Genomic DNA, 24,852 nt, shown 5'->3' with positions numbered 1-24,852 from the left:
TTCAGAATATCAGACAGCCAAAGAGCAAGTAGGGATCCTGTTTGTTCCAAGCATTGTCCGAGATGCTTAAGGCCCATGGGTGACTCACTTCCACAGAGTTCTGCCCTGAGGAAACTGGCAATCCAACCAGATAGAGAGACCTGAAACTTCAATAGACCCAAGACACCTGAAAATTATGAAGCATAGCTATTTATTTCAAGGAAATTTGTTCAGTTCCCATTTCATAGTTGTCAAGTAATATAAACTGTGCGTTTTAGAACCCTCCTTAAAAATAATAAGTTGACGTCCTCTCAAGCTTGGGTGTTTGGTCGGTGGGGACCCACGCGGGTTCAACATGCTTATCAAGAAGTGTTATTTCTGTTCGGGGCCCATCTACCCTGGTCACCGCATGATGTTCGTCCGCAACGATTGCAAGCTGTTCTGATTTTGTATATCTAAATGTCATAAAAACTTTAAAAAGAAGCACAATCCTCCCGAAGTTGGTGGACCAAAGCATTTCGGAGAGCAGCTGATAAAGATCTTACAGTGGATAATTCATTTGAATTTGAAAAACGTAGAATTTGAAAAACCTATCAAATACCAGCGAGAGCTATAGACTAAATCTACAGATGCAATGAAAAGCCAAGCTAAATTTATAATGAACAGATGGAAGAAAAATAAAGAGCTACAGAAAGTTTAGGATATCAAAGAAGTCAAGTAAAACATCCATCTTCTCCGAGCCCCTCTTACAGGCAAAAGGTAGTAGGTGGAAGAGAAAATGGTACAGAAGTTACAAGAGGATGTGGAGATGGAAGATGCTTCTTAAAAATCTCTGTAACCATTTCTTTTATATACATTTGAAAATGCCCTTTGGAGACTTGGAACTGCTGAATTTTTAGTTTATTTTTTACGTAAGTTCACTTAAATGAAAAGTGATTAAAATATATCTCTCCTACATTGCCATCTACAAAACATCAGATATTACGGATGTTAGATTGCACTTCAGTGTTAAATCTTCGCTGATAGATGTATTTATGTAAATCATAAAAAATCTACTTCTAACTATAGAAGTGAATTGTGGACGTAAAATGGTTACGTCATTTGGATAATGACGTTAGGCAGTGTTTGTATAAAAACTAATGGCAAAAATTCGTGGCTAGGGATGTATAAAATAAAATCTTATTTGCAGTAAAATATTCCCTTTGTTAATGTTATAGAAGGGAGGATACAACAAGGAATTAACAATCTGTATGACAGCGTCAAATATTATTTAGATTTTAGTATTTCCTGTTTTGGTTTATTTGCAGCTCAGGAGAGCCTAATGACATTGTTTGATGAAGCCTCATTGTGCTGGACTGTTTTGACCTGGTTTAACCCTTCTGATAGGGAGTTGTGGATGTTGGGGTGAGCACTGAATAATCTTTACCTGGAGTGACATTACGCTGTAGAATTTCCACGTTAGAGAATATACAGTTCTAACTTATGATTTCTGGTAGAACCAACTTTATTTTTCTAGCCTAGCAATGATCTAGAAGCAGAGGAATCCCAGTGCCTTTTAAAAGTTATTATGTGGTTTTCTTTTAAAAAGCTCTTGTTTTTGAAAAGTAGAATTTATGGGTATAACATCTGTTCATTATTTGCACATAAAATAAAATCATTTAAAAAGTAAAAAAAAAAAAATAATAAGTTGAGCTGTTTGTAGTATTTACTGACTCCCCTAAATAAATTATCCTAAAATTCAAGAATCATATCAGACTTGTTCTGAGATGAAATCATAAATAATTGAAAGGGGTATCATATTTTTGTAATTTGATATAATTTTTGTTTGAATTTTGATTTTCATTTGAATTAACTTTTGTAATTTTTGTAGTATTCATATGACAGAGAACTAATGATTTAGATTTTTTATAAAGCCACTTTCCAAATATTCTGTTTAAGTCCCAAAATGAAACTTAAAATAGTATTAGCATAATTAATATTACTGTAAATACTGTACTTACTAAAACTAAATAAGTAGGACCAGTTAGTTAAAATGTTGAAGGCGTTAACTTCATCATGAAAATTAATATGAGACCTGAAGAAAGAGCAAGATGATTGGTGAATAAGAACAGAGTGAAATATTTTTATTGAAAAGAAATCTTGTAAAACAAGTGAAAGACAAAGACGCATTTTTTAAATCACAAGAAAAACGTAGGCTCTATTCAACTCCATAAGTCTTCCATTGCCACTATTTACAAATCAATTTCTCCTTATAACTTTCCAAATGCTGATGAAATCACAGAAATTTAAAATCTAAGTGTATGTTTAAAACCTCTTGCGGACCAATTTCCTTTCTAGCCCATAATGCTCTAGTTAAATATAAATGTCTATTTTTACAGTTGCTAATAGCAGATGTAAGTTCCATTCCCTTTGCTTTTTTTCAACTTTTATAGCAAACCTGAAAGGTTGGAGATAAAACTTTATACATTTTAAGTTTAGTTCAAGTAAAAACCGTTCCTTTTAAATTTTACATTAATTGAGGGACTTTGAAAAAACCTGCTCCATCTCAACTTTTAGTTAGAATTCTATTGTGGCCAGAAGTACTTGTTTTTCTTCCTTTTCAGGATACCAAAACGGAAAAATCTAACACTTGTGTGTTGACAATCTACTTTGAGATTTTGAAAGTCCATATGTTAAAAAATGTTTTTCATACATGAAGTTAATTATCTTGCAATTATATATATAATATAATATATAATATAATATATATAATACACATATATGAAATAACTCTTATTTGGAGAAGAACAGTGCTTTACCATCTCTTTTTAAGCTGATAGTCTATTCTCTTCTTATACTGAATGATGCCAAGCCACGTCTTTACATAATAACACAATAATATAACAAGTACATCTTCTATTGTTACCATTTTCCCCTCCCACCTCTATTTACAGTATGGTGGAGACAAATGCCTTTCTTGGTTTGTCATTGATTATTACCTGCCTTTTGAACCCTGGAGACATTTCTCAAGTGTTCATCCTTACAAACATGTCATCTTTCTGTGTTTTCGTGGTGCTATTCAGAGCAGTACTTCTTGACCACTTTGGAATTCGTAAGGAGAAGGGGTAGAATAAAATTTTTAGTCAATTTTATGATGCATATTTGAAAAATTGAAAATGAACTGATTCTATACAAAATAACCATCTTAAAATCTTCTTGGCTAATAGAAATACTTGAAGGAGAGAATAATTTCTGCAGATCAATGACTGTCAACTGGAGAAGACAGCATTTGATTTTCATGTTAATCACAAAAGTGTTCTTGGTTACAAGTAGATGAAAAACACTGATTTGAATGCTCTGTTTTCATACTGTGATAATAATTCCTCATTATTTATTTTTCAATATGAGAAAAACTACACTGACATTTTATATATATGATATATGTAAATATATATAATACGTAATATAGTACTAAAATATATTTTATATCATATATATAAAATGTCAGAGTAGGTAGTTTTTCTCATACTAAAAAAAGAATTCTTATCACACTGTAATATGTAATATCTTATAAAATATAAGATTATATATATTATAAATATATGTAAGTATATTATATCTTATAATATATATACACACACATATATATACACACACATACATGTATGTTGTCTGGGTTTTTTTTTCTTTTTTCCAGGAGGTTGAAGCAGGAGGGTAATGAATTATTATCTAATTTACCACATATATTTAACATTTTAAATTGCATATTTATTTCTAATTCTGGTACTGCACTATATTTTGAGATGCAATATAAATGAAAAGTCTACATTATATCCACCCTGTAGGGCTTTGGTAATTCAGTAGGAGTGAGGGACAACCAGTCACAGTAGTGGTGATTTCAAGCTGAGCCACGTACCCTGAAGGGAGGAGTTTTGGAGATGTGAGAGCTGGGACCAGCTTGACCTGGAAGTGCTTGGTGGTCAGTGCTGGCATAGCATGAAGTCCCAAGAATGACTTCCTGTGTGAGTGACACTACCTGAGAGCTACAGTAGTTCACACTCTTAGGCACAGAAGCTTTCCCTGTACATGGAGCATGTCCATCAAGTAGGCATTTTTCTCTTGAACTCTCAAAGTAAAAATTGTTACAGATTTACCAATAAATGCTGAGGCTGGAGCGTTTTCATCTAAATACATAACCTGAAAATTATACCTTAATTTCAGAGTAGTGATGAGTGTAAACATTATTTCAAAATGCCTATAACATAATATGGAAATATCTGTAATTTTCCTTGGTAAGACACAAAGATACTGCCCATTCTTCTGTGGTTTGTTGTCTATATAATTGAAAGTAAACTCACCTGTTAGTTAAGGGTGGTTGAACATGAATATGTAATTATTTTTCCCATTTGAGTTCATGAATCTTATGAATATCCACAGATGACTTCAGTGAAATAATCCTAATGGAGAAAGTTCAAAGGTCTCTTCTTGTTGCCTAAATAAAGAATATCCGCACTCTAACTTCCATCTCTAGACTCCTTAGCTTTATAGAATCTCACAGGTACTAGCATAATCTAAACAGGGTTATTTATGTTTTCTTTTATATATATATACTCAGAAGACCAGTATCAAATGTGCAGATCCAATACGGGATGCCATTGAAACTTTTTAAAAAATGAAAAAATTACTTTTCTAGAAAAATTGCTGAAATCTAGTTTCCAAAATTTTCACATTAGAGGGAAGGCTTCAAGATTATCTTTGACTTTCATGTAGGCATAATCAATGGGAAAACCACCTGGAGTTTCAAGAACGTTGTAAGTTATCATGTCCTCTTTATAGAGTAATCATGTTTTATTCTTGAGGACAGTTATGATGTGACATGCACACTTAAAACCTGAATGGAGATATTCATGATTAGAATCACATTTTCTGAGATCTTATTAAGTACTTCGTACTATGCTAGGTATTTTACACATTCTAAACCCCAAAGAATTGTGCAAGGTCAGAGAAATAAGCCCTAATTTACAAATGTGGAAACTGAGGCTGAAGTTTGTCTGGCTCCTGTTGTGATTTTGATTCATGTTTTCCAAGTGTTTAATAGAAGTCATGCCTCCCAGGCATTTGATTCTATAGAATAGGACAGACAATATCATAAAACTTCTTTTTTTGCAGGGAGTATTTTGGATGCAAAGGCCTCCTTTGGAACAAAGCTTTACTATGGTAGACTCCTTCTAGAAATGTCTGGAAGCTGTTCTGTTTCTACCTTATGCGTTCAGTTAACCTCAAAGCTTCTCAAGTAATTAAAAACTGTTATCCTGCTTTGTTGTTGATGCATTTAATTTATTTTGATTCAGTTGGAAGGCTTTGTGATGAATACCCTTATCTAACTTGTCACTATCACCTAGATTTTGGACTCCTGTGGCAAACTGTTACAGAGGCAGGATCTTGGAGTTGGTCTGGTATTTCTTTTTCCTGGTTATTCCTCTGAGGTGTCCTTTTATCAGATTGACTGCACTGAAGTGCTCATAAATATAGTTGAACTGAGAGCTCTCATAAAGGGAAAATTCTCTCTCTCTCTCTTTTTACGCGCTCACTCTTAGCAGCTCCATCAAATAATTGTTTGATGCATTGAACTATAGCATCAAACTCTTCAGAGTTCACGATGTCAATCGAAACTTTGTCTTGGGACCCCCGAATGACGTATTTTATTTCATAATTATTATTTTCACCTGAATACCACTCTTCTTTATTTAACCAAACATATTAAACCCTATTCAAATCTGTTCTCCATTTCCGTAAATGTTCCTATCTACCTATTCACAAAAATCATATATTAGGAATATTCTTTTGTTCTTTTTCATGTATCTGTTTCCCCCGAATATCTGTCAACAATCCTGGCAGTTTTGCCATCAAATGACATTTCAACATGCTTGAATTCTCTCCATCTCAACTCTAGCGTCTTATGTATTTATGCTATAATTTATTCATTTCAAGAAATGTATCTATAGCACCTGCTAGGCATCAGATACTGTTCTCGCCACAAGGGCATACTACTAAACAAAAGCAAACTTCCGTTCTCTTGGAGAGTACAGTGGACATTATGGAATGCCTTCAATTTGCATAATGGATACCAATAATTATTTTGGAGGGAACAATATATTCCAGTAACACTATGTTCTCTGTGTAGAGTTCTACTGCTAATTACTCTGATTTCCTTGAACATAACAGAATAGAATCAAAGTCCCTTCTGCTCATCTAACTAACTAGGTTTAACATAGGTCATAATGAGCTAAGAGTAAGTGAAACAACGTAAACTATTGACATTCACAGTATTTACATTATTCTTTAAGGGACTGCAGGTCTTGACTTGCATAATAATAATGCTCTACCCCAAAACCTTAAATTATATGCCATTTTGATAACTGTCTTGACTTAATATTCCTGTCTCCTTCAGTTACAACACAATTGTTTCAGAATAACTTGTATTGTTGCATGTTCTCAAAATACGGTGTTAACAAAAAAAGGTTATAGAATTTCAAATGCCAGTCAATCTAGGAAATTTGCCAAGTTTCCCTGTTTGAGTTTAGAGAAACAGAATTAAGTTAGTCCAACTTTTGACAAAATCGAAGAAACAGAAATTTCTCAACAGAATTGTTTCTTTTCTATTTTGCCAACTCTGTGTTTTAACAACTGTTAGGATTTTGATGAACATGCTTTTTTTTTTTTTTTTTTTTTTTTTTCCATGAAAAGTACAGAAGCTAGCAGGCCGATAAGGTAAAAGCAATATTGTCATTTAAAACTACTTTCTCTAATTTTTTTTCTATTAGCTTTCAGAATAGTTTGGTTCTGAAAATAATGGAGCAAACATTAAATTAATATTTAATGTATTATCAAAGATTTCAAAATCTTAAAGTAATTGATCTATTTTGGAATTATGAAAATACAGGCATACCTTAGAGATATGGCAGGTTAAGCTGCAGACAACAGCAGTAAAGCGAATATCACAATAAAGCATCATGTAAGTTTTTTGGCTTCTGAGTGCATATATAAAAGTTGTGTTTACACTACAGTGTAGTCTATTAAGTGTCCAGCAGCATTATGTCTACAAAAACAATGTACCTATCTTAATTGAAAATACTTTAGTGTTAAAAAATGCTAATGATCATCTGAGCCTTCACAAGTTATAGTGTTTTGCTGGTGGAGGGTCTGTTCTCATTGTTGATGGCTGCTGACGGACAAGGGTGGTGGTGGCTGAAGGCTGGGAGGCTGTTGAAATTTCTTAAAATAGGACAACAGTGAACTTTGTTGCATGGATAGACTCCTTTCAGGAGAGATTTCTCTGTAGCATGAGATTCTGTTTGTTACCATTTTACCCACAGTAGAAATTTAATCAAAACTAGAGTCAGTTATCTCGTTTCTTGCCACTGCTTTATCAACTAAGTTTAGATTCTGTTCAAAGTCCTTTATTGCCCTTTCAACAATGTTCACAGCATCTACAGTAGGAGTAGCCTCCGTCTCAAGGAACCACACTCTCTGCTCATCATAAGAAGCAACTCCTTATCCATTCAAGTTTTATCATGAGTTCATTTAGTCATGAACATTTAGTCACATCTTCAGGTGCCACTTCTAACTCTAGTTCCCTTGCTATTTCCACCATATCTGCAGTGACTTCCAAACGGTAAGTGTTTTGAACTCCTCAAAGTTAGCCTTGATAGTTGGATCAACTTCGTCCAATTCCTGTTAATGTTGACGTTTCGACTTCCTCCCATGAATCATGAATGTTTTAAATGACATTTAGATTTTGTCTAGAAAGTTTTCAATTTACTTCACCCCAGTTCATCAGAGGAATCAGTATGTCTGGCAGCTATAGCCTTTCAAAATGTATTTCTTAAATAATAAGACTGGAAAGTCAAAATTACTCCTTGATCCGTAGGTTGCGGAATGAATATTGTGTTAGCTGACAGGAAACAGCGTTAATCTCCTTGCATATCTTCACCAGAGATTTTAGGTGGCCAGATGCACTGTCAATCAGCAGCAGTAACATTTTACAGGAATTTTTTTTTTTCCGGATCAGTAGTCCTCAACAGTGGGCTTAACGTATTCAGTAAACCATACTGTAGACAGATGCACTGTCATCCTGGCTTCATTGTTGTATTTATAGGGCACATGCAGAGTAGATTTAGCATAATTCTTATGGAACAGGAGGATTTTCTGAATGGTTAGTTGGCACTGGCTTCACTATAAAGTTACCAGCTGCACTAGTCCCTAACAAAGAGAGTCAGCCTGTACTTTGAAGCTTTGAAACCAGGCACTGACTTCTCTCTAGCTATGCAAGTCTCAGGTGCCATTTTTGTCCAATGTAAAGCTCTTTTGTCTACGTTGAAAAATCTGTTTAGTGTATTCTCCTTTATCAGTTCTCTTACATAGATTTTCAGGATAACTTGCTGCAGCTTCTACATCAGCACTGACTGCTTCAGACCTGGCACTTTTATGTTACAGAGATGGCTTCGTTTTTTAGTCTCATAACCAATCTCTGCTAGCTTCAAACTTTTGTTCTGCAGCTTCATCACCTCTCTCAGCCTTCATAGGACTGAAGAGAACTAGGACCTCACTCCAGATTAGGCTGTGGCTTAAGGGAATGTCGTGGTTGGTTTGATCTTCTGTCTAGAGGACAAACACTTTCTCTGTATCAGCAACAAGGCTGTTTCCCTTTCTTATCATTCCTGTGTTTACTGGAGTATTAGTTAATTTCCTTCAAAAAATTTTCCTTTGTATTCACAACTTGGCTAAATGTTTTGCACAAGAGAGCTTAGCTTTTGGCCTATATTAGCTTTCAGCGTGACTTCCTCACTAAGCTTAATCATTTCTAGCTTTTGATTTAAAGTGAGAGATGTGCAACTCTTTCACTCGAACATATAGAGGCCATTTGTAGGGTTATTAATTTGTTTATTTTAGTATTGCTGTGTCTCAGGGAATAGAGAGGACTGGAGACAGGGGAAGAGATGGGTGAATGGCCTGTTGGTGGAGCAATCAGAACACATACATTGATCAAATACGTTTGCTGCCTTCTATTCATGTGGTTCATGCTACCCCAAAATAACTACTATAGTAACATCAAAGATCACAGATCATAACAGACATAATAATTGTGAAAAATTTTGAAATATTACAAAAATTACCAAAATGTGACAAAGAGACACAAAGTGAGTTTATGCTGTTGAAAAAATGGCACTGATACATTTGCTAATTCAGGGTTACACACAACTCCAATTTGCAAAGGATGCAATATCTACAAAGCACAATTAGGCAAAATGAACAATAAAACAAGATATACCTGCATCTGAAATTTAGTTTTTATCTATATGTCACAACATGAAGTTATTATTTTAACTAATAGTTTGAAGCTTTGCACTGCCCTAATGAAGGTTATATTTCCCAAAATGCACTGGACTTTGATATGCATCTGATCACTAAAACTTTTTTATATAATAAGCATTTTCATTTTTGTTTGCATACTTATTTCAATACTTTCTTTATGCATTACTTCTTGCATTGACCAATTTGTTAACCTTCATAGGATATATTTTCAGGGTAATATATATTTTTAAAGAACTGCATAAATTCCAACCACATCCATTTATAAGAAAATATACCTTTCCCAATTTTTCAACTTTTCTCAAAAGTGAAAATTTGGCATAAGTTCAGCAGCACTGCATGACTCAGCATATCAATATTAAAATGTGAAACAGCACTTCTCCCCCTACTTGAAATTCTTAAGTGTAACTTAAGGAAAAGTATTCATATTTATCTTTTAGGTTTCTTGCAATGCCCAGTGAAGTGCCTAGGCATTTTACAAATATCTGTTGAATGAATGATTGCAACTAAAGCTCACTTCAGTGGTGTTATGCATAGTTACACTTCAGAGTGACTTTCTTTTGCTTTGTTTAATGTACATGGCACAATTTTGAGTGATGAGAGAAGGGTACGTATTATCTGTGACTTGTAAACACTTGACAATTGCTAAAGCACAACATGGTTTATGATATATCATGTGATTGGACATTATATGGTCAACTTTCTTTATTTTAGCATTGTTTCTTTTGAACTTTGCCTAATGACCAACAAATTAAGTATACTCAGGTATAAACAGTTTTCCTGCTAATTAGTATCAATTTTTTTTCCCATTTTAGACTCTCTCATTTTCTTTTCACATTTTGATCAACAGGAATTATATTATTACATTTTCCAGAGCTGTGCCCTGGCAACAGATATTTTATCTTTTTCCCAAATTTAGTGAACGCCAAGGTGTTAGATGTGGTGAAAAGAAAGCTATTTAGTGCTCTGCTCCCCCTCCTGGCTGAGTTTCATATTACAGTTTGAGTTTCTGAGTTTCTGAGTTTCATAATACAGGTTGAGTATTGCAGTTTCTATTGTAAAGTGATGTAACAGAAATTTCTAGCCCATATATGCATTCGTAATCTTCTGTTAACATCCTGTTTGTGTTCAGATCCTTCTTTCATTTAAAATATACTTCATTATTATAGATTTGATTGGATCCGGATTCAAACAAACCAGTGTTAAAATAGCATAATATTAGAAATCTAAAAAAAAAAAGTAATTATGGAGTGGGTAGCAAGAAATTATTGTTGATTTTATTAATTTAATGCATATGTTATGGTTATATAGGAAGATGTCCAGTTTTTGTAAATGTATGTTGATGTATGCAGGACTAGGATGACGTAGTATCTGTTATTTGCTTCAAAGTACCCTATTTAAAAAGTGTATTTAAAGGTCACTTTCATAGAGGTGGAGGGTAGGATGGTGATGGAAGCAGGAAAGGGTAGGAGGAAAAGGGGACAGAGAGAGGTTGGCTAACAGATACAACATTGCAGCTAGGTAGGAGGATTAAGCTATAATGTTCTCTAGCACCGCAGGGTGACTAGAGTGAGCAATTTGTTGTATATATTCAACTAGCCAGAAGAGAATATTTGGAATATTGTCAACACAAAGATGATAAATGTTTGAGGCCATGGATTTGCTAATTACCTTTATTTGATCATAACATACCTATGTATCAGAATATCACACTGTACCCCATAAATGTGTACAATTACTTTGTGCCAATTAAAAATAATTACTGGGATCTATGTACCACACCATGATTGTAGTTAACAATATTGTGTTGTATAGTTGAAAACTGCTAACAGATAGATTCTACGTCTTCTCACCCATGTGAAGTAATAGATGTATTAATTAATTTTATTATGGTGACCATTTCACAATGTCTACAGAACATACATCTCAACATATTGAGCTGTATACCTTAAATACATACAATTTTTATTTGGCAATAATATGTCAATAAAGTCATTAGTAGAAAAAGTAATTAAAAATATCTGATCATTTTTAATTGGATATATGGATCAAATGTAATAAAATGTGAAGTCATAATTCAAAATTTTGAAAAAACTTTGAGTCAGCATGATAGACATATGGGAGTCATTATAGTTTCACTCGACTTCTTTACATATCTGGTATTTTTTTCCAAAATTAAGTTTTAAAACGTTTCTTGATTGTGATGATGAGGAAAGCTTCCACAACTATTCCCTAGCAGAAATAATATTCACGACATTTGGGACTAAGGAAAGTGATTGAACTATTACTAAAGTTGAGACTGTGAAAAACACAAACAACACAGTTATTGTCTCAGATTTGATGGTAATGCCGATATTTCAGTAGATTTTAAATGCCCAGGGCATCAATCGTTTCTCCCATTCGCAACTCCTTTCAGAGCTCAATCAGAGTGGAAATGAACCCTGCTTCTGAGCCGGGAGGAAGAGGCAGGAGCGTCAGCCCTGGCTGTTATCTACAGGGAAGGACTTTGCGGCCACAGGGAGGTGACTGCACCAAACCCCATGGAGAGCCCTGCTGGAGCTGGGCTTGAAACCATGGTGTCCTCTTCCTAGTTATCTCCCTCCAACATAAATGAATTTGTTTTCATGTTAAACATTTTGAAAGGTAAACACCCTCACTATTGCATTACGTTCGTTTAAACAGATCCAGGACAACAAAAATTCTCTTGAAAGTCAAGGGCCCTTTAGGACCCAAATGCAGATGAGAAGCAACATTGCTTTAAAAGATGGTGAAGCAGATGATTCCAACAGCCACACGTACTAGGGGCTTAGCATATCAGGGATGACGGTAAGCGCTCCTTTCACTAGGCCACCGCATGCTCACCGCAAACCTGTGCCTAAGTCCTGGTGCCAGGTCCCATTTTCCAGGAGAGAACAATGAAGCCTAGAGAGGTGCAGTGACTTGCCCAGGTCCTCACAGCTGATGAGCAGGGAAGGTGACCTCAGGGCAGGCCGGATCAGTCCAAGGTCAGGGCCTGAGTTGGGAGCCAACACACTAGAATGCTTTTGGATTAAGAAGTTGCAACAATGTTCCAATGTTGGAACAATGATGCCCGTTGCCCTACTAAGTCTCACCAGCCAACACTAGTTATGTTTTGTGTTTCCTTTTTTACCCTTTTTTTGTAAATAAATTTCTGCATTAAATCACATCTCTGAATCACGTTTTTCCTGGTAACTGCTGGTTATTTTTTTGTAGGGGGAGTTTGGTTGCAAATGTTCATGGTTACTCGCTATTTTTTTCCAGTCCAGTCCATATGACTTTTCTGTCTTAAGCATCGCCCTCCACAATTGTGTATTGAATAGAATCCATCTCACAGAAAATCAACCTAACAAAGCCCCTTCTCAAGCCACAGAGGTCTCTATGTTAGATTTACTTAGCCAAAGCCAGCTGGAAACCATTTCTCTTCTCCTGTGATAAGTGAGTACATTGATGTAGAAGCTACTTTTCAGGATAAAATAGCTACACTTTTTAAAGTGCCTCGTACATCTAAAAGCCTGTGTGTCTATAACTTGCATAGGCTTTAATTAGAGTTATATTTGGAAGAACCGGAGGACATATTTTAATTAGATACCTTAAAAATATTTCTTATTACTGTGTAGCAGTCCCCCATAAGTCCTCAGGTACTGTATTTATAACTTACATTAAAGTCAGGAAACGGAGGAGCAAATTTCTAGAGCAATAAAGTGGTGGGTAACAAATGCTAAACTCCACTTCTTTTGTTCCCGTTAACAGAAGCTGAGTGAAGAGTATGCAATCTCTATGTACTATTTTTGCAGCCTTCTGTGAGCCTATAATTATTTCAAAATTAAAAAGTTTTAAAATCTGCTGCTTTCAAAAAAAATCATGAATTTAAAGGTGAAGAAATTTAGGTCAAGAAAAGACAGTTAATATTTCAGTTCTACAAAGCTTAGTGTAAATAACAGAAAAAATAACACAAAAAGCAGTATCCCTAAGCAAGTTTATGTTAGCACCCAGCACTATGATACTATTATGCCATACTTTATATCATACTTTCTTTTTTCTAATAAATAAAATGACTAGAAGTTTCTGAATGGAGAAATATGCCTGTGAAAAATGTGTGGTTATATTTTATGAAAAGTTTAACTCTTTTTCAAAGAAAGTAAAAAAGTTTATTTTCATGTAATAGAAAATATGGTTTAAAAAAAGCTTTTTGTATGTGTGGTGTGTATGTGTGTGCATGTGTGTGTGTGTGTTGGGGGGGTGTGTCTTTGGGGCAGAGAGGTAACTGACAAAATAACTAGAACTGAATGGGGGACCAATAAAAGATTTGGGGCTGGGCGCCGTGGCTCACGCCTGTAATCCCAGCACTTTGGGAGGCCTAGGCGGGTGGATCACCTGAGGTCGGGAGTTCGAGACCAACATGGTCAACATGCTGAAACTGTGTCTCTTCTAAAAAAAAAAAAAAAAAAAAAAAAACAAGAAAAAAAAAATTAGCTGGGTGTAGTGGCATGTGCCTGTAATCCCAGCTACTTGGGAGGCAGGGCAGGAGAATCACTTGAACCCGGGAGGCGGAGGTTGCAGTGAGCTGAGATCATGCCACTGCTCTCCAGCCTGGGCAACAAGAGTGAGACTCAGTCTCAAAAAAAAAAAAAATTTATGTCTATATCTATATCTATATCTATATCGGATTTGGGATGTGAGGCAATTTCTTCAGAAAGATCAATTCAGAACTCCCTGATGATGGTAGTTTTATCTCCATTTCAAATGCACAGACTAACTTAATCCTATTCTCTGTTTTCTCAAATATTTGAAAAAACTAACAAGAAAAATACAAAGCAAATGCTTTCTTCATTTCATCTGATTTTTTTTTTCTTGAAACATAGAAAGGTAAAAAGGGCTTGTTAGTCTAGTGTTAAGAGAATGATGAAGTCTTCAGAAACTTTTTCCTTTGATGTTCTCCAATTAAATACTTATACCTGCTTAATCTTTTAATGTCAGAGAGAGAGAGATTTTTCTGATCAACACAGGAAGGGGCCATGAGGATAGAGGAATATCTAATGCTAACTCACCATCCTTTGAGGATGAAAATGTCTCCTGGGTAAGTAATTGGGATATTTTTGTGATAACTAGAAGAGTAGCTGATAAATTTACTTAATGATCACCTTTTGCTAGTTCATCAACTAAGGGAAAAGGCTTTCCAGCCATAAGAATTTTATGAGAAAAAGCAAGGACAAAACAAATACAAATCTAAATGACTCTCTGGTAGCAGTATGACGTTTTGACTTTGAAGTGGCTGCCTGGTTGAAATCTCAGCCTTCCCCTTTAACAGTTGTTTGTCTTGGACAAGTCATGTCACTTCTCCAAGACTCAATGCTCTTCACTATGAAATGAGCATAATGATAGTGCCTGTACCATTGGGTTTTGTGAGTATTAAATGAATTAATACATGTAAGGTATTTATTTAGCAGAATATCTGGCCCATAGTAAGCTCTCAATCATTATTAATCTATGTTTTCATGATGTATTTGCTGTAGCAAGTTATGGTATGCAGATGTTGAGCTGTTAGTTCTTTTATATTCTAAATACAGTTATTCAGTTGCCTCATTTCCTGACTTTTCTGGTTTAGGAAAAGACTCTTCCTTTTTCAGCCTAAGGCTTATGGAAAAATAAGAGAACACCAGCTACATTTCACCTGCTGGCGAAACATTATTGCACCTTTTTGCCTTTTATTTTTCTCCCTACTATTATCTAATAGTCTATACATTTTTACTTGAAGGGAAAGTACTTGACATCAGAAGTTTTGTCTATTTTATTTATACATCTCCAGGACCATAGCAGGCACTCAACAAATACTTTTTGAATCGATGTTGTATGAAAGAGGGATTTGCGGGGCACAGGTTAGTTTTTGGACAACTTATCGATCCACAGGAGGGATACTTTTAAGCATCAAATGAGAGATATCTCACCCATTTCCTTCTTATCTACCTTTTCCTTCTTTCTTACATTCAGGCAATGATAAACCAAATCCCTCATCCAATACCATCTTTGTGAACTAACACCATTCTGCCCAAAGTGAATTTTAAAAAGTTAATTACAGAAACATAAAACTCGAAGACTTTTATTCAAATGACTGTCACTATGATCAATCCTGATTACACAGGGTTTTTTAAATAAAGCATTAGGCAATGAGAGAAGATCTGAGGCATCAAAATTTTCATAAAGTCTCAAAAAATAAGTCAAGAAGTGTCAACAACAGGTCTGTGCTATAATGTTTTTCCTTCAATTTCTGTTCAGTGTTCACTTGCACACATTTGTATGCTGGTCACTAGAGAAGGTAGTGGCAGAAAACATATTATTATTTGACTAATATTTATTGAATGCTTATAATATAATGGAATGCAAGGTGGTTGTCAAAGACTTAAGAGCAAGCAAGAAATAGCCTGTCCTTCCTCAGAGCTTACAGTCAAGGCAGCTTCCCCAGACCAGTTTTTAGGATATGTGTGTTTTAACTTGTTACTATATGAAGAAAACACAATTAAAATGATCCGGTGTTATCATAAGTATACTCTGAAATGAGACCTTTAGTGGACCCTACTATCAGTTCCTAATTGCTCCTAAATGAGGGAAGTTGAGGACCCTTTAATTCTGTGGCCACCAGCATTGCACTCTCTTCTCTTTGCGTTGGCTCCATCCTGATTCTCTTCTGTTAGACGTGCATGACTTCAATCCCACATGATTGCTTCTGCTCTATTCCTAGCTCAGAGCTTACCCTATCGGAACTGAGTCTTCATTAACGGATTTTTATGAAAGTCTTTTTTTTTTTCTTTTGAATATCTTCTGCACATTGCTGGTCATAGCCATATCAAACCAAAGGTTTCCTCTTTGCCTCCTCAACTGGAACACTAAGTGGTTGCTCCTCTAAGACATTAGGATAATACAGCAGGGTTCAATTTCTTCTGGCAGAGAGAATCTTCCTCTAATGGGAAGCTAGAATATAAAATGTGAAGTAGCACAGAAAAAAACACAAAGTATGGGAGGCTGCTGCCAGGAAATGCACCATGAATCTGCTTAAAAATAATCACTTGATCTGTGATTCATCTTCCTCATCTGTAAGATGATGCTAATGAAAATTTTGTGCAGAACAAAACAGAGAATATAGTTTGTAAAAATCTATTCACCAAGGTATCATACAAAGGTGGTTATTAACTTCACAAATAAATTCAAATTCTTCTCAGTTTCCACTGATTCTTCTGTGAAAGATTACTTTAAATCATAAAGCTTTGTCAGCTTTTAAAACTGGCAGACAGGTCTCTATCTATATCCAGGATCAACTATATGAAAATATAAAAAGGTGGAATAGTCAGTTGAATTGAATTCAAGAAGGAATGAAAAGTTATCTTCTTGATTGGCAAAATAATACTACTGTCCACTTGTGATATCTGTTATTACCATGAGAACAAGATTTCTTTTAGTTTGTTTGCTTTTTTTTTTTTTTCAAAATAAAAGAGTTAAACCTGAAATATTACTAGGGAAAGATAACACAGTGTCTTAACTTCTCAAAAAATGTATAAAAGAGAACAGACTTTGAGAAGGGAAGTATGAAGTCTATTTTGAGGACATCTGAAGGCATAGGATAAGCGATAAAGGAGAAAGAATGAGGTATAAAGGTGCAGGGTCTAAAGTCATAGCCTTATCAAAGAAGAGTGCAGTAAAAGCCACCTCCAGAGGCAGCCACCATCCTGGTCTCTAACTTCCTTTATGTCTTGGAACTAATTCCCACTTCTCCCAGGTAATCTGCTCTTCCACTAGGGTTCACCTCACTCTCTGGTTTCTCCCACTGTTTTATCAGAAGAAAACCATTACACTCAAAATCATGAGTTCCTTCAGGATTTATGCATTCCTTCAAACCATTTCGGAAGGTCTGCAAAACATCAGGCACCGGGCTAACTGCCAGAGACCCTGAGACAAACTAAGCAGAAATGATCCCTCTCTTGAAGCATGAAGTCTAGCAGGAGAAACTGATGTTCGTATTCTCAATGAATAATTAGCAGGGAATTGATATGTCAGGACTTTACCTGCATTAACTCTTTTTCATCATCATCATAGCCTCATGAGTAATGACATTATTATCATCATCAGGTAAGCAAACTGAACCCAAAGGCATTGAACAACTCGCCCAAATTTATATTGCTACTAAGCAAAAAGTCCAAAGTCCAGGCAGTCTATGGTCTTAATCTGTTCCATAGCACTTCAGTTTTAAAATAAATAGTAATCAGATTACCTCACAAATGTATATAACATGGCATGTTTTCTGGTGCAAGAAAAGTGTTAAGTACTTTACTGTAGATAGTCTTACTTTAAGTATCTTAATTTGCAAAGTAATTTTATATGTGATTTACTATTGAATCTGTACAAACACCTTATCCTGTATGACAGGTTTTTTTATTACTACATACAAAGATATCATCGGAGAGGATTTATGAATCACAACACACACAGCAAATCGAGAAAAGCTGTTTTCCGACATTACATCTACAATCTATCATCGGTAGATTTTATTTAGCCATGCCTTTAATTTCCAGATATTAGCTGTGTTTTGCCAATAGTAGATTAATTACATGCAAAAGAAGCCATGAGTGTATCTGAGGATGAATCTTTATGAGAAAAGTAACTGCAGGCAGAGGAAGAATATGCAATGGAGCCTTGAAAAGGACTAGCTTATTATGTTAACATAGTGTGCATTTGCAACTCTTGTCTTGAGCTTCTATTCTAAATATAAAAGTGGAAAACCATAAAAAGCCTTTAATAACTACTGATATGGTTTGACTATGTGTCCCCACCCAAATCTCATCTTGTAGCTCCCATAATTCCCATGTGTTGTGGGAGGGACCGGGTGGGACATGATTGAATCATGGGGGCAGATCTTTCCCGTGCTTTTCTTGTGACAGTGAATGGTTCTCAAGATCTGAGGGTTTTAAAAATGGGAGTTTCCCTGCACAAGCTCTCTCTTTGCCTGCTGCCATCCTGGTAAGATAGGACTTGTTCCTCTTGCCTTCTGCCATGATTGTGAGGCCTTCCCAGCCATGTTGAACTGTGAGTCCAATAAAACCTCTTTCTTTTGTAAGTTGCGCAGTCCCAGGTTTGTCTTTATCAGCAGCATGAAAACAGACTCATACAACTACTGTCATCAATAAATGCCATTGAGCAAGTGTCATTGATAATCAAGAAAAGAGAAACTAGAAGAGAGGAAGAGAGGGAGAAAAAAAGAGAGAAAGAAAAAAAATGATCCTTTCCAGACTCCTATTGCTGACCTTACAACCAAAGCACACTAAACATGTAGCTTCCAAAGCACACAAATCAGGTGGAGTGACAGGAAATCCCATAGACATATCTACTTTGCATAAACATTCAAGAACCACTTCAGCAACTGTCCCACTGTGTCAAGTAGACAGGGCTATTTTCCTCACCTTTCTTTCAAAATGTTTATTAAAGTAGACATTATATTTTATTCTTGCAATTCTTTCAGAATTATCCATTTAGATACAGTTTGATAGTCTTCAGAAAACATATTTTTCTCATTAATTAAATGCACGCCAAACCCAACTTCCATGTAATATAGCTCAAGAAAAAGTTACTGAGCAAATACTATGTGCCAGACCCTAAGGGTAAAAAGAAAAACATCATTCATATTCACTAGGAGTTCACAGTTAGGAACATAAATAAGCAAACATACATTTATCTGCAATATGATGAGAACTAGCAGCACAAAGGGAGATTGTCTTAGGAGCACTTTGCTTGTCAAAATGTAATGGTCACAAGTAGTGGAAAGAAGAGATAATGGTCTGGAAAAACTCCCACAGAGAAAGCTGGACTGAAACATGGAGGAGGAGTTGATGCTTTTGCCTGGTGAGGAAAGGAATTGGGGTAGGGTGTGTTGAATGGCCAGAGCTCTGGGTTGGGGCAATAGCAGGTACAGGGCACATGGCAAAGTTTTGTGTGGGAGATCAATGAAGATCAATGTCTGCAAAGAAAAGTCAATACATGCCACACTGAAAACATTTAGTAGGATTTTGGGAGGAAATTGGGAGAAGAATAACTTAAATTTGCAAGTGAAATGGCAAGGTGTTTAAGATATCACTCCAAAATTACTAAAGATAAAAGATGAGAGTTATGTAAAAAACACGTATCAGTAAAGAGCTTTCAGCTGCACTTAAGCAGAAATTCTTCCTGGTCTCAGGTTAAACAAAAAGAAAGAAATTATATGTCCTGGCAGGATGATTGGCTGGGCAGTATGATCAGTGCCCTGCAGTTCCCGTTATTGGCTTTGTCTCTGGTGCATCAGCTTTGTCTTCAGACTGCTTCTCTTCCTGTTGCAATCAGTGTGAAATACCAGTGTCCACATCCATGTACAGAAGGAGAGGGGGAAACTTCTCCCACAAACCTAGAATAGAAACACATCTTCTGGGCTCATTACCTTGAGACTATCAAGAGTTTTCAGAATAGTGCTCTGTGCTGAACATCTTACGCTTGGATTCCTGGCCAACTGTGGTGAAAGGAATACAATCACGATCATTGGCTCAGACAACTGGAACTTACTCCTGCACCTGGCAGGGCGGAGAGGCTGCAGAGCCACATGGCTTCCATGGGTTATAGAACAAATCAAAGTTCTGTTAAAAAGGGAAAAAGGATGCTTGGTAGAAAGCAGAGTGCCCAGTTAAGTCTGTAACTAATGGATATATGTGCGTGTGTGTGTATATATATGTGTGTGTATATATATAATATATATAAAGGGTTAAGGTTATGATACATATATATAATAACATTGTATATAAATGCAGTCCACAATTACTGGTTAGTTGTAGGCAAAATATACATATATATACACACACATATATATATACACGCACACACACATGCAATCTGCAATTATAGTGTTAGTATTTAATTGGTATAATGTTTATAGTCATATATATATATACAGTTTGTAACTACCTGTAACTATATGCACACACACAGAGAGACTTCATATATATATGAAATCAATAATTACTGATTAGTTATCTAACATTATATATAATTACATATATATGCAGTCTGCAGTTATTATTTTGTTAGTATAATTTATATAGTCTTATATATGTGCAGTCTGTAACTGAGTTTAGTTTGTTAGTTCATTGTGATATATCTACGTGTGTGTGTGTGTGTATACATACTTGTAATTATCATGATGTTCAGATATGAACAGAACCTCTTAAATAATTTTCTTTCTTTCTTTGGCAGCACAATCTTCTGTTACAAAAGAAGCTTCATTATTCCCTTGTATTTGCCATTTTTCTCAGTGACTTTTCATTTTATATTTTCACCCTCAGGGACAGGAGCCTTAATTCAAGCAAATTTACTCATGAGTGCTGTCATGGGCTCCACAAAACCTGCCCCGAGAGAGAGAATCTATTACGTCTCTTTCCACAAGTTTTCTGTTTGGTATTCCTAATTCTTGTTGCGTACTTTCATCCAAGCTGTGAGTACTTTACACAGTTTTCATTTGCATCATTGAAACTTGCAGATCTGACAACATTTTAGTGTTTTCTCACTGGGAGCTTAGGAGAGTCTGGTCAGTAGAAATCTAATATTAGGAGGTTTTTATGATATAACTGAGCTTGGGAAGAATGAGAGGTGGTAGAAAGTCGGTACAGGTGACTACACCTGGGAGATGGGAAAATGGCAGTTAACAAACCCTTATCATTCTTGACCCATTGTTAATTTGAATGTCTATACTTTTTCTCCCCTTTTTTCTTTTCCTGAAAGTGATATGTCTCACGGTCACTTGGCTAAAATCTACTTCGCTCTCTCCCTACCCACCTACAAAAGGCTTAAGAGGGACATGCCTACGGATTTCCATATTGGTGTAATGAGCTGATCACAAAGAAATTAGGGCCATATTTGACTATATATTGCAAAATAAACTGCAAGACAAATTTCAGTTGCTTGAACTGATGTCAAGCAGTGAAATTAGCCAAGTCACAGCAGCGTGGTTAGCCACACCACAACAAGGTTGTTCCCCAGGGCTAGAAGTTGGTTACGTTCAACCCTCATAAACACAATAAACATATTTCTAGATTTATTTTAGCTGAGGCTGAGTTCATGGGAAGAAAAGAAAAATTTAAAAAACACAAGGAAACATTCCTTATGAAATCCCACAGAAGACCTAATTGACTCCTTCTTTAACTTCAGTATGGAAGATAGCATTTTAATTAACCTCAAAATAAATCTATTATATCTGAATGTGGCAAAAAGCTGCATTTTGAATGTGTCGCATTTTGAAAATTTGTTAGCATTTCATAAATTCTGTAAAAATTATAAAATGTATTTTGTCTGTGATTATATATTCAGAAACACTGAAGCAGTGTCTGTCTAGAAAATTCATTTAGACTTAAGGATTTTGCTTATTGAGCAAATCCGCCCACATTGTGAGCAATGGAGTGTATCCATCTGCATGTAACAGTTTGACTCTCACTGAGGAAGAAAAGAACTTACTCAGACTTATATTTGGTAAAGTAGCAGTTAAGCATATGGATAGATCAAATTACAAAGTAATAGGACTTAGGTTGATAGAAACCTTAAAGAGTTCATTTGATCCTGACCTCTGCCTTTAGGTTGGAGCGTATTCTGTTTGGCTAAACCAAGGACCTCCAAGGAGGAATCCAAGGATGATCAGTAATATTTTGAGAAAAATATTTCCTATGCTAATTTTAAGCCAGCATTTCTCATATATGAACCCCAAATCCTTCATGTAGGAGCTGTAAGCTCCCTTCCCCTTTGATACGATACCAACCTAAGTCATTGGTTCTTAACCATTTTTGTGCCACAGACCTCTTTGGAAATCTGATGAATCACACTCTTAGCATATACATTTTAAATATAAAATTTTAAAAATACAGTTTTCAATATGCTGCTTGAAATTATACAGTATTATATATAATTATATACTAAATATGTATTATATACTATATAATTATTACTCTATAATTATATACTAAATATAGTCATATCTTTATATATTGTTTACTATATAATATAGTAGATAACAGTATTATGTATACTATATATTATATATAATATTAAATACTATATACTAAATATATAATTATACAGCATATGATTATATAGTAATAATTTAGTGTATAATTATATATGTAGTTTATATTAATATATGTTAATCATATACTAATATATACTAAACATATAGCAGCTAGTTCAATAACTACTACAATAATTGTTGGTTGTTAATGAAATTTCTAGCCATGTGTGGTAATTATGACATAATAGGAAAAATCTGTGACTTCTCCTGATAACACAATCAGAGATGCCTCTCCCGTCACTCTAATTTGTTGTCCACATTCATATTTAAAGCATGCTAAATTTCAGCAGGAGATCACGGATATAAAGCCTAGAAAGGCACGGTCTTCCTGGCCACATGCACACCCTCCCTTGGTTAAAGACCTTCTGATACTGGTGAAGAAGTGTGACTGCTGCCCTTTGTGTGTGTAGCTTTGATTTATTTTAAAAAAAAAAAGTTTATAAAATAGCGTCTTGGTTAAGGCGATTTTGTGGGAGATGACAAGACACGCTTCAAATGAATTGCAGATAATGAGATGTTTTATTGAGACAATGCTGGAGAATCTTATAAAATCCTACCAACGAGGTGGTCCCCGCACAGGCCTCAGGGAAGGCAGAATGAGCCCAGCCAGAAGTCGCAGAGGCCAGTGGACATGAACCGTTACTCCCAGCCTGTGCCTGTGGCTCCCAGCTTCTAGACTCCTTCTCTCTACCCACAATCTCCATCTACATCTCTTCGCACACAGCCCCTGACCTCCTCCCTCTAGCGCATACATTTCTATCTGCATTTCTCTGGTTTCCAGTGATTATCTCCATCACTCACACCAGTTTTTGGAGAGAGGGAACATGATGGCCCAGTGAAGCCATCTCAAAAGAAGTCTCTGTCCACCCTGTCCACCCTTCAGTTCCCAGGAAAGCAGGACTTCACATTAGAAGACTAGATTTTGGAATTCTACCACAGTTTGGTGAAATATATACATCTTGGGGAAAGAAAATTGTTATGAAATTCTCAGATTTGAACAAATTGCACATTAATAAAAAATACACAGAGAATTTTCTCTGATGCAACCAATGTAACATCGCTCAGGACAAAGTAGGTTAGCTTGAAGTTTAGCCAAACAATCTAGGGTTAGAATACAGTAAAAGTATTTAACATGCAACGCAAGCTCCAAAGCGTTTGCACAATGCCAGGCACAGAGCAATTGCAAAGAAAATGTACGGGTATCATTAGAAATTATTTTATTTGGTGAATGACCTTAACTCTGGGGGGATAATCCTGGTCTGTCACAAGTTTAGGCTCCCTGCTACGAGAGAAAGTACTGAACCTGAGGATTAAGAAATAGAGATAATGCATCAACTCTTACGGTTTTATGGACACCAATATTCAGATAAGACTCATGACTTCTCTTAAATATTGAAAAGTTTACTACATTGGTTAGGTTATGGTAGATCTGTATTGAATAAATAGAGTGGATGTGTGTTTGTGTGTGTGTGTTTGTGTGTGTATGTATAAAACAGTGCCATACTATGAGTTATGTCTAACCTGATTGTGTTACCTGAAAGTAATAAGTGAATCTGCTTATTTTTGTTCTACGGCCTTTAACAGAGCTAGTTGATGCTTTGTTATACCAATGTGATGCTACTCATTGTAAAAACAGATGATTATGAACTTAGCAGTGTTGTTAATACACTTAAGTATCTAAATTTGAATCCCACTAGGTAGGAGAGAGAGGTTTCACATTGAAACATACCTTACATAGCACATGCAGAGAGTAGGAGAACACTGCAGTTTTCGGATTTGCTTCTCTTTTATTCCCTATGTGGTTCTCAGAAAAACAAAGTTTTAATTCTATGTATGTATGTATGTATGTATGTAGAGATAGAGTCTCACTCTGTCACCCAGGCTGGAGTGCAGTGGCATGATCTCAGCTCTCAGCAACCTCCACCTCCCAGTTTAAAGTGATTCTCCCACCTCAGCTTCCCGAGCAGCTGGCATTACAGGTGCGCACCACTATGCCTGGGTAATTTTTGTATTTTTGGTAGGGATGGGGTTTCACCATGTTGGCTAGGCTGGATTTCAGCTCTTGATCTCAAGTGATCCATCCACCTCGGCCTCCCAAAGTGCTGAGATTATAGGTGTGAGCCACCGCACCTGGCCCTCAGTTCACTATTGTTAGACAGCTTATTCCTGAATGTTGTCTCTAGCAATTACCTACAATTTCATTAAACATTCAAATATGTAAGCCCTCCTTAAGATCTGGTAATTGAAATTACTAGGGAATGAGATTGGGAAGCTATATTTTTAAGGAACTACCCAAGGTTCTTATGCCCAAGAATGTCTGGGAAACACCATAGTAGAACAAGCCTGGTGGGTTCAGAGGTGTGGAGAAGAGCAGGATAAAGACT

General features: G+C 35.7%; 1 pseudogene; it reads left to right on the top strand.

Moving 5' to 3' along the window:
• Positions 1 to 334: 334 nt before the first annotated feature.
• Positions 335 to 805, top strand: LOC119619247 (probable ribosome biogenesis protein RLP24 pseudogene; annotated as a pseudogene).
• Positions 806 to 24,852: the final 24,047 nt, after the last annotated feature.

This window comes from Chlorocebus sabaeus, chromosome 8 (assembly GCF_047675955.1).
Source record: "Chlorocebus sabaeus isolate Y175 chromosome 8, mChlSab1.0.hap1, whole genome shotgun sequence".
In the NCBI taxonomy this organism is placed as follows: Eukaryota; Metazoa; Chordata; class Mammalia; order Primates; family Cercopithecidae; genus Chlorocebus; species Chlorocebus sabaeus.
The sequence above is the reverse complement of the archived record's forward strand: the minus strand, read 5'-3'. Positions and strand labels throughout refer to the sequence as shown.